This window comes from Lygodium microphyllum, chromosome 24 (genome assembly GCF_053477565.2).
Source record: "Lygodium microphyllum isolate KBCC chromosome 24, Lygodium_microphyllum_v1.1.10, whole genome shotgun sequence".
Taxonomy (NCBI): Eukaryota; Viridiplantae; Streptophyta; class Polypodiopsida; order Schizaeales; family Lygodiaceae; genus Lygodium; species Lygodium microphyllum.
Genome location: NC_141158.1, coordinates 94,141,317 through 94,153,361, shown reverse-complemented (window position 1 = coordinate 94,153,361; position 12,045 = coordinate 94,141,317). Strand labels below are relative to the sequence as shown.

Sequence of the window (12,045 nt, the reverse complement as noted above, 5' to 3'; positions counted from 1 at the left end):
ATATTTGAGGACGTCATCTTTGAGCCTCTCCCAATAATAGCTCTTCCTAACTGCATTAAGAGTTTTTGCATAGCCGGGATGTCCTGCAAACGGGGAATCATGAGCTTCCCACAATATCTTCTGCTTAAGTGACTGGCTTGCTGGTATACATAGCCTTGTTCTATAGTAAATAAGTCCATTGTCAATAGAAAATTCATGATACTTTGCCTGTAACTTCAAATTCTGATCCTTGGTAGATATTTCTTTTATCATTGCTTGGTAAGCTAGGTCATGGCATGCTTCCCCTCTAGCTAATTCGAGTATAGGGTTGCTTGGCATAGATACCTTTGTAGCCAGAGATCTGGCCGTTGATGGATTCTGTAAGATTAGGGAGTTTAGGAATGCCTTGCGACTGAGTGCATCGGCAACCACATTCTCTTTCCCTGGTCGATACTTGATTTCAAAATCATATTCCTCCAATACTTCAATCCATCGACGTTGCCTCATGTTGAGCTCGTTCTGGGTGAAAATCCATTTGAGGCTCTTATGATCGGTTACTAGAGTAAACTTGTTACCCAATAGGTAGTGTCTCCAAAGCTTTAGAGCATGGATGACAGCTAATAACTCCAGATCATGAGTAGCATAATTCTTTTCGTGACTCTTTAATTTCCTTGAAGAATACGCTACTGGATGACCTTCCTGCATAAGAACACACCCCAAGGCAAGAATGCTAGCATCAGTTACTACCTCGAACTCCTTACTGAGATCAGGAAGTCTCAGAATAGGTGCTGATACCAACATTGCTTCAATTGGTCGAAGCTATTTTGCTCGGGAGTTGACCATGTAATAGAAGTCTGCTTCTTTAGTAAGTCGGTAAGAGGTGCTACAATCAAAGCATAGTTTTTGATAAAGATCCTATACCATCCTGTCAAGCCAAGAAAACTACATATCTCTTTGACAGATACTGGTATTGGCCATTCAAGTACATCTCTGACTTTGGCTAGATCTACTGATATTCCTTCTGATGATACTATGAATCTTAGATCTTCAATCTAACGTTTGAAGAATGCGCACTTCTTCATTTTCGCATACAACTTATGAGACCTCATTGTCTCCAACACAATCCGTAGTTGGGGTTCATGATCTTCTTTCTGTTTAGAATAGACTAAAATGTCGTCGAAGAAGACAAGCACGAAATCATCAAGATATGGCCTAAAAATATCCTGCATTAACCTATTGAAAGTGGCAGGTGCATTTGTAAGTCCGAATGACATAACCAAGAATTCAAAGTGCCCATATCTTGTATTGAAGGCCGTTTTTGGAATATCCTCATCCTTGATCCTGATTTGATAGTAGCCTGATCTGAGATCAATATTGGAAAAGATCTTTGCATCTTGAAGGCGATCAAAAAGCTCATCTATTCTAGGAATATGATATTTGTTCTTGACTGTTGATTGATTCAACCCACGGTAATTAATACATAGTCGAAGTGTTCCATCTTCTTTTTCTGGAATAATACTGGAGCTCTCCATGGGGAACTGCTAGGTCTGATGTAGCCTTGGTCTAACAGTTGCTTGAGTTGCTCCTTCAACTCAATAGCCTCAGGAATGGACATTCTATAAGGTCTCTTTGCAATTGGCGCAGTCCCGGGTATTAGCCCTATTTCATGATCAACTTCTCTTTGAAGTGGGCGTTTTGTTAACTCTTCAGAACTACGTCCTCGTATTCTTTTAGCCAAGACCAAATTACTTTTATCAATATTCATGTCAAGACAATCGTTGATTAAGAAGTTTTATTCCATTCATATCAGCATAGCCCTTTCGTGGTACAATTATTCCTTGGGCCGATGAACAAGTTAATACATTAATTCGAGGAGAATAAGATATTATTGCATTCAGCTACAGGAACTGAGTAGTAGTATGGATTAGGGTCATCGATTTTCAGGAATCGATAGTTCATTGGAAGATTAGGGTATCTCTTCCTTCGATATCCATTCTTCTCACGACGCCCCAAAACCTTGATTCGGTCGGCAGGGATTCTTTGAATCACTTCCACGTACATATACTTATTCTGGTTAACCCTTCGACCTCCAACCTGTAGGGTCGCGTTTGCGTGAGCCTCAATAAAGACGAACAGCTTTACGATCTTCAAATCCTCCATCCACTTGATTCTCTTCAAGTTAATTTGAAGGTACGCAGGTTGATAGGCAGTTATGTAATAGATCCCTGTAACACCCATCCATCTCCATTCCACGTACACAGGTGATGGATTGTAAATACGGTCTAAGATGTTCATCATCTCAACCCTTTGTTGATAATTTGTGGAATGCATCGCGGTCATAAACATGACTCGGAACACTAAGAACTTGTTCCATGCTTCGTAATTCTGGAAGACAGCATTGAAGATGAGAAAATGTTTGGACAGGAACAATTTCTTTACTTCACTTCTAATGAAATCTTATGAAAACAATTCCATTATAAGTCCGCTATGATACCAACTGTAACGTGTCCACTAGAACCATTCAGGACACGTCTTAGCAGTCCATCGGAAAGGATGTCTAGAAAACTCCGCCCGGCACTCCCATGGAATGTTACGGGTTTTGCAATCTAGGTCTTCCCGAGTCTGCCACGTAGCGGAAGTATCCTGGCCGTTCCCACTTAGGATCGACCTGAATTTGGGTTTCCCTGTTTGGTCATTAGCTAGCAACAACTAGCGTCAGACCCGAGCGAACTACTTTACGCAGAAACGCCAGGTTTGAAGCGGATTCATGCTGCACTTGGTTCAAGGAGAATGGGAAACGAGAGGGATGCAAGGCTCGACCTCTCTGCCAAAAGGCATAGTCCCATTCCGTTCCCCTAAAACAGCCTGAATCGGGTAATCGGTACTTCCAAGTCATCGTTCTCATTACTTGTTTCGGTGATGTTGATCAACCTTCTGTTCGTCGAAGACTTTGAGAAAAGTTCCCGGCTAACCGGGACCACCCATCCATAGGACGGACCCATGGTCCATCCTCCGCACTTTCCTCGGTTTGTTTTAGTTATGTAATTACCTACCACATTAGTTTGACATATACAAACAGCTTCCTTGATTAGCCCTGTTAAGCACTGGTTCCTTCACGTAATCTTATCACAGGACATAAAGAAAACAATTTCAAACAACTCCTTTATTATCATTATATCCTTTTATCTTTGAAATACAAGGAGTTCCCGCCCGTAGGCGCATCCATAATCCGCCCGAAGGTTATCCAGTAATCCTTCAGTGATTACTATCCCAAGTTTCCGCCCGTAGACTAGTATGCGGGCCTCAAGATCCAATCCCGAGTCACGTTAGTCTCTTGTGCAGGGCCGGGAAGGCGAGGGATTTACAGCCAGAGCCCCCCCTGGCACCCAAGCGTCCTCCTGCTCCAAGCAGAACTCAACGGAGAGACCTCTCACGGCGGGTTCGGTCCACGTTCCCCGCGCGGTTCACAACCCCCTTGGCTAGGGTTAGGCAGGCAGTCGGGGGTAACTGAAGCTGCCTCTCAGGCACCAACCTGAAGCTTTAGATATATTGTCATCCTTTAGTTCATTGAGCAAACAATGCAAACAGTCCTTTCTAAACTGTTACAAGCACAATCAATTTCAGTGGTCTTTTAGCTGGCAACTGTTAAGGAATGACTCCTTTCCTCCGAATGCAACCCGCATTCGATCCGGAATCAATTGCAACTTGGCAAGATTCTTATCATTCTTGGGTTAGGGTCATACCCTACCAATACCTTAGGTTTTGTTGTGGCAGGATCCAGCGACCATGTCGCTTTAGTTTATTGTCTGGTCATTTACTTCAAGGCAAACACCTAACCTTTCCTTTTCCTTGACAGTTATCCCCCAAGAAAAGTGAGTAACAGGATGATTACCCATCCTCTTATAAGTTAAATTCTTTCAATAACTTGCCAACCTCATTTCGAGAGATGACAAAACTCTCTTGTGGACAAATCTCAAGTCTATACTATGTTGCAACCTTTTTGCACATGTATTGCATCTATTTTCACGGGATTATTCTACCCATTGCTTAGCGTTTTCCGGTCACGGAATTTACCTCCAGCCGAGTAGCAGGGGTTTAGGGTATCCTCCAAACCATTGCTAAATATGTTGGCCCATGGTTCTAGAAATATACAACTCCGTCGGAGTTTCATCATTTTGAATGATCCTTAGGATAAAACCTTAGATCATTTCATGCATGAACATCCAATTGTTTCGACATTTGTGAATGTGTGTAAGATCTTTAGATTCACGGTTCTTGTCTAAAGCTAGGTCGAATCATTATTGCACTAAACCCTAGTTAACACTTAGGATTCCTATCATATTGACTCAATCATGTCTATACGAATCCTTGTGGTTTGGATTACTTAGTCAATTCAACTAGGTTTGTCTTGCGACAAGGATGATCCTTTTAAGGGTAATAATTAAATCTAACGGGATTAATAGTTATAACTCCTCCAATTCGCGTAGACATGCGATTGATTGCCTCTACGTATCACATGGTTCATGATAACTTTATCTTTCCTTGGTGCACGATAATCTGGCTACTAACTTTGCCTAGGACCTACTAGGTCTTACATCAATAGTCGTACTTACAACCTTGTCGTCTACACTTTGGCATCTTATGCTTTGACTCCTAATTGCGGCTCTTAATGAATGACATTTTTCCCATGACGATTACGCAATTTATAACATTCTCCTAGCTACGAAGTAGATAATGAAACTCATGCAAAACTAGTGTTAATTTATTCCATCTTACAAGCTATTTGCAAGTCCATACGTACACTTTAGTGCTCTATTAATTCTTTTCGAATGATACCTTATGATGCTAACCTTTTTCTATGAAATCATTACGAGAAATATGTTACCTAATGTGCAGTATACGTTTATTTCTACCATGTCTAGGACGAAGATAATGCACTTATAAATCCCATTTCTTTGCCTAAGTCTCATTACCTTGAAACGGTACCAACTACATGCATCTAACCTTCTAATCGTTCAAGTTCATGACAATTTCAATCTTACCTAATGTTCAAGAGATGTATTTCTTTCCAATTTTCATATGCTTTGAAATTTAAGCGAAAGATGCAATTTCCTTTTATGGGCTAAGTGCGCCTAATCATTTCCTTATGCGGAATTAACACGGAAGAACCTGGACTTGTGGAGTCGGGGTGATGTCCACTTGTACATTCGTAGTCGAGCCTCCCGCGGTCGCCTCTTGGGATCTTTTCGGAGCCATCGTACACGTAGGTTCGGTTTCTGAATTCGCTTTCGTCGTCTACGGATTGTTTTTGCCTTGACGAGCAACCTTCCGGCCTTTGCCTCTCCTCGTAGGCGGAAGATTCTGTAACGGTAGGTCGCTTGCGGTGAAGAGCCTTTAAAAGACTTATTGCGGGACCTTTTCCGACGGTCTAGTGGGATTCTTATGGCCCTCTTCGATTCCCGGGAAAGGGGTGTTAATGGCCTATTCGGAATTGTGGTGGGAAGGGTATTTCGGGACCGTGGTGGGAAAGAGCCTTTGGAAAAGGGTGGGAAAGTGTCGTGGGAAAGGGGGTTAATGAGGCCCCCTTTGGAAGCTTCTAAAGAAGCTTCTTTAAAGAAGCTTCTGCTTCTTCAGCTCCACGTGGGCAGGGGGGGTCGTGACAACGTGGCGGCGGCCTGATCTGGTCGGCGGACAGGGCGGCAGCAACTGGCGGGCTGGCTGGCGACGGCAGCTACAGCAGCTGGTGGCGGCGTCTGGACTGGCGGCGGTGCTGGCGGCGACCAGCACGGTGGCGGGCCTTCACGGCTTCTCCCTCTCCTCCCCCTTCTCCACAGTCACAGCCTCTCCTTCCCACAGTCTTCCCTCTCCCTCCTAAGCACACCCCCTTGATGGGGGGTGTTTTTATAGGCCTTGGGGGTGGGGAAGGGGGTCTCCACCCACGTGGAGAACTTCCCCATGCAACCCTCACTTTGCCATTCTCCCCCCCCACACTCCCTTTCCTCCAGCCATGCATCGGCTGGGGGAAGGGATAAATATAAAAAAATTTGCATTAATTTAATTAAATTGCCCCTCCCAAGAGGGTGTTTTTGCGGTTCTTGCGGTTTTTGCCCTCCCGGTCTTGATTTACCAAAGCGGAGGACCCTATTTCACGCGCGCGGCTTACACATTACGCGGTCAATAATTTCAATGCAAGAGATACCCTTTGCACAGGGTTACATGGCGTGCGCAAGGTTAATATTTACGGTACGGTTACGCGAAAATATTACACCTTCGATGTTAAATATTTTTCCCCTAAATTTCGGATTTTTTTGGAAAATTTTAGGCACATCCTAGGCCCAAAACTCCACTCTCATAACACAAAAATTATCAACCCTTACATTCACTTTGGCGAGAGATCTGTACGGCCTAGGGACTTCCCTTTGGAATCTGTAAGCAACATAAATGTAGAGATTTGTTATGGACATGTGCCAAGTGGAAAACAATCCATTCTCAACAAGGATTAGCCAATGGGTTCCCTAACATTGACATTGTTTTTTATAGTACTCAAAAATCAAAATCTTAGTTGATATCAAGTTTGATACACAGCCCTTCTTATTGCACTTCCACAGGGTACAATGGCTCCCATTAATCATCTCAATACATTGTTCCATTCTCAAGTTTTATGGGTGCTCATGCTTTCTCTATCAGCAAACCCTTGAGTTTCAGACATAATGAGGGGATATTGGGTGCAAAGACTCTTATGGGAGATTGGGGGTTATGTGACACTATATCCACCATCGATTGACCGACAAGATACCTTGAAGTCATATTTCTTTGAAGATGAGAAGGAATTACATGAGAGTGTTGACACATTGGCTGACTTTTTGGTCTCTTATGTTGAGATTCAGCAATCACACTCACTAAACAGCCTCTTTGTATGGAGCTTCAGGGCTAAGGACATGCAGGCTTACCTATCCCATATGCACAGTGGTGCCTACTACAGTTTCCGACTTTCCTATAAAGCATTGTACTTGCTTCCTTTTCTTAATGCAATGATAGTACTCTTTTCTTTTCAGTAAAGTGTCAGTGTCATTGTCCACATACACAAGATTGTGTTTATGAGTCCAAGTCTCAATCTTGGAATCTAATTCACTTGTGTAACAAACAGTGTCTTTGTCTTCTCCATCATGAGTCCACACTTCTCCTTCCATCCACCATAACTCACTGCCATGCTCTAGATCTCGCATGTTTCTCAACATGGTATCAGAGCCCAGTCGGGCATGGCTCAACTCGGCTTAGCTCTCCTCTGCCCTCTCTCAGCTCATGTTAATCTGTGGTCAGCTTAGTTCCATCCCATGACTTCATCTCCCAACTCTACCTTCACTTAAGCTTCCATGGCAGCCATAGCCAGCAGCACCCTGTCAGATTGAGTCGCTTATATCTCACTCCACAGGTCAAATCTCTTGGAGCTTCCTTCTGGAAAAGTGTTCTCCAACTCACAGAGCTTCCCTATATCACATCAATCCATGACATTTGGCTATCTGAAGCTCAGCATTGTGAAAATTCCCAGTCACTGCCATAGTCTTCAACTGTGACCTGCAGGACATACCCTCCATGGAGCTTTCATATCTCTCTCTGTAGAGCATATCTTCATGAATTCTCTTCTAGAAATATCTTCCTCTACTTAGGGCGCTCCCTCCTGGCACAAAAATCGACCATATTGGTGATCTACAGCCCTGGCATTGTAGAAATTCGTGGCTGCTGACGAAATTTGCGCCTGATCTGTTCGTCCACTCTACGCACGCCATACATGGCGCGATCTTGATGAGGAGGATAGGGCTTTTGAAGATCTTGAAGTAAGCTTCATTTCCATAAAAAACGTTTTGGAAATGATCAACCATAGCTCCTGCAATCTGCAAAAAACCAGGCCCCTATCTGAAACCCTAAACTGTTAGCCATAGCCAGTTTCATCAAAGCTCAAAAATCTCATCATTTTTTTCTCTCCTGCCACCTGGAGAAACCCACTGCCACTCTGATCTATTGTTCCAGCACCAAATCAAGGAGGGGAAGGACCTGAGAAGATTGAAGAACGACCGAACGATCCCGAACAAAAAGAATCAAGCTCAACATCAACACTGACATAGTGTGTTTTCACACTGCCATTAACTGTCTCTTGACACATTGCAACCTACTCTTCTACTGATAAAATCTCGGAATTCTGGTGTTGATTTGCTGTTGATCTTGCAACCTCAACATGGGAAAAGACTCTCCAAATGCTCGATTCAAAGGAGTCGGGTTCCACATTTGGCAAACCCGCATCAAGCTCATCTTGATGAAGAAGGATCTTTGGGCCATCACAAATGGCAAAGAGAAGAAACCTCGAGATGTGGACCTTGCAGTTACTTGGTAGAAGAATGATGACAAGGCACAAGCCATCATCAAACTGGAATTGGACGATAGCTACATCCATCATGTGGATGCCTATGACACGTCCCATGACACTTGGGATAAATTGGATACCCTATTTGGTGCACAGTCAAAGTCGTCTAAGTATGGTCTATTAATTGAAATTTTCAGACTTGATATGAAGCCTCATACATCTCTGGCATCCCATCTGAACTACATGGAAAGCCTGCTTACTCAACTTGCAGGAATAAAGCTAAAAATGGATGAAGATGTTTGTATTGGTGTCTTGTTAAAAAGTTTGCCTCTTGCTTATGATAATGTATCAACCACTCTAACCAACATGCCTGATCCTCAACTTGTTGATATTAAAGCCTCTCTGCTAGAGGAAGAAAAGAAACTTAAAAGCAACGAAGAGCCGAGCACTTCAAAGGATGAACAAATGTTATATGTAAATAACAGATACAAAGGTAAAAAGGAACCGCTCTTCTGTGACTTCTGCAAAAGGACCGGACATACTGAGAAGTTTTGTCATGCTAGGAAGAGGTTCCAAAAGGCCTATCTTGCAGCTATGAAAGAACAAGAAGACCATGGACCAAAAGATGAAGAAGAAGATGAAGATGAAGTCCACCAGGATCGGAAGGAAAAGACTCATCAGTCCTTCTACTCTCATTACTCTGATAGACTGTTTTAAAAGCCTTGTATTTCCTTGCCCTAATGCTTCCTGCCATAAGCTTTGTAAACTCCTCATGTAACTTGGCATTACAGTCTCTGTACACTTTATGAGGCCCCTGTTACAGCCTCTGGATGTCCATCATGTTTTGGTGCCCACACTTAGCCTTTTCTGCGACGGCCTCTAGTGTCTACCATGTTTGTGGCATGCCCACACTTTGCAAGTGGTTCTCATTACAGCCTCTACACACTTTGTTCCTTTCTAGTTGTGATTGAGGAGGGGTGTTGAGATTCAGCAATCACACTCACTAAACAGCCTCTTTGTATGGAGCTTCAGGGCTAAGGACATGCAAGCTTACCTATCCCATATGCACAGTGGTGCCTACTGCAGTTTCCTACTTTCCTATAAAGCATTGTACTTGCTTCCTTTTCTTAATGCAATGATAGTACTCTTTTCTTTTCAGTAAAGTGTCAGTGTCATTGTCACATACACAAGATTGTGTTTATGAGTCCAAGTCTCAATCTTGGAACCTAATTCACTTGTGTAACAAACAGTGTCTTTGTCTTCTCCATCATGAGTCCACACTTCTCCTTCCATCCACCATAACTCACTGCCATGCTCTAGATCCCGCATGTTTCTCAACATCTTAGATATCAAAGAAGGAAACATTCTTTAAAGAGCTGATGATCTAAGCTATTCTATGGCTTAAGCAGGTTTTTGGACAACTCAAGATGTGGATTATACTGTGGCTTGGCTTCAGGATCTTGTTTCAGGGGGGTGTCCCCAACCAAGAATGTTCACTCTTGAAATTGATAGGGAGAAAGCTCTAACAGATTAGTCTAGTATGTTAGGAGTTCTGCCTCTGGCACTCCCCTCCACACACCTTGGTGTGGTTGAAGCTTCAACAATGGGCTTTGAAGTTGGAAATTTACTCAGATGGAGAAAGTTTTGCAGGGATGTTGTCTTAGTTATGTTTTATGATTGGCCAGTTAATAAAATAGCACTTGGATGGAGAATGCTTTATGGAAATTTTTTCAGCATTTTGGTTATACTTTTCAAACAAAGTGATCCAACTTTTGGAGTTGAAGTACTTGAAGAATGGCAAGAATACAAGTGAGTGAAAGAAATACTCTTTTACCTCAATGTGGATATACGTGCTGAAAGTTATCAGGACATTCAAATAGCTTGTGTTTGTAGTTCATATCATTTTTTTGTGAAGGTCTAATCCATAAACAAAATCTTGCCTTGATGTCTTGGGAGGATTTTTAGTTCACAAGTTTATGAATGGCATAATGATTGAGAAATGAAGCTATTGTCCTAGGGGGGCCTTGTCTTTGGGCTTCTTCAGTCCATCTTGTATCGGTAGAGTTTTTCACAACTAAAGCTTTGAAAGTAGTAGGTTCTATTATGTTGCGTTGTTAATGCTTCTGAAACATACTAGGATGCCTTCAAAGACATGCTTTACGTCAGCAAAATTGGAAGCAATTGAAACTCAAAATAGGAATGGATGTCTAAAGTGAGCCAATTTTTCGACACTAGCTTCATTATACGAATTGCCAAAGAGTGGAGTGATAGAAACTTGATTTGATTATGTTGAATATAGGACAATTACAAGAGAACAACTTTATTACCACATAGAGTTGTTGACCCATGAGCCATGGAAGCATGCTTGGATGATGTTATAGATGAGGGAAAAAACCCATTAGCTATACTCTTGCAGAAACGATGAGACTTGGAGACAAAAGTGCTACAAGCACTATCAAATAGGCCCCCCTTTAAAATTTTACATCTGTTGTGATTGCCAAATTTTGTAGTACCAATTATTAGCATTCAACTCTTTGGTCACAGAGGGATTAATATCAATCAAAATACATTATCTGTATATCCTAAACATTCCCTCTAGATTTTGTTGTCACAAAACCAATATCAAGTAGCTACCTAGATGGACGATTCTAATTTTTTATGCACATTGGAGTTTTATTTGTTAACAATCATTTTTACTTTTGTAGACGACTTTCTCAGATCTTTAAGCATTATCCAAAAGCAAAGGGGTTCCTATTTATTAAAGATCATGTTATTTTGAATTATTGGAACTTATTGCAAGCCAATAAAACTAAGTTTTGGAATTTGCAAAAGGTTAGTTTACCAACTTTGTAAATTTGACTTAAAAAAGATCATGTTCCTGTTTTTTAATTTCATTTAATGTAGATTTTATGTGAGGATCAAGAGTTCAGTGTGGGGTCCAGATTGTTGTATAGTGTATAGATGGAATGATTTCATTAAGCCATTTTTCAAATTCCAATGGTTAAGACACATAGTGTTGGTAGCTGCTGTAATGTTGAAACAAGCTACTGATCAACCTGTTGCTCTCTTTGAAGTAAAAGCACATTGTCTAGTGAAAATGGCATTGTATAGCTTATTCAAATTGATTTGAATGGTCAACAAAGAAGTTGTAATTTATGTATCCACTTTAGTGAGGTTGTTCCTTTCCGGTTTATTGCTGCAAAAATTATCCTAAAAGCATGCTAAAAATAGGCATCATTTTCTCAGAATAGGAGGAATCTTTCCTATCTTGCAGATTTGAATAGGATGCTTGGGGTGACCACGAGTTTTTGTATAATGTATTCCCTTAAATTCTTAAATATGCCTGCTATTGCATTGTAGAAGATATAAAAAACACAAAGAGATATTCATTATCTGCATACTTTGAAGTTTGAAGGTATGGTCAACAAAGACGCTTAGGGTCTTCATCAAGAAAAGATCCTTAGAACATTGAACACCATATTGGAGAATATCGGAATTTCCCATAAGTTTGGAACACGTGGTCAAATCTTTGGATTTTTCATAACTTGAATATTATAACTCCAAATCGAGCGCTCTATAGCTCAATAGATTCCATTTTTCAAACACTTTCCAATGATAGGTCACATCATATGGTTTTGAGAAACTTATGGCCATGTTATCCGGGTGCCACCTTTTTAGTATTCCAAAAATGGGAATTGAGAGATTCC

At 41.6% G+C, this 12,045-nt stretch overlaps 1 pseudogene; it reads left to right on the top strand.

The window, feature by feature from the left end:
* The window catches only part of LOC148015376 (putative glycosyltransferase STELLO1), a 78,431-nt pseudogene that overhangs the window by 7,667 nt on the left and 58,719 nt on the right, over window positions 1-12,045 (top strand).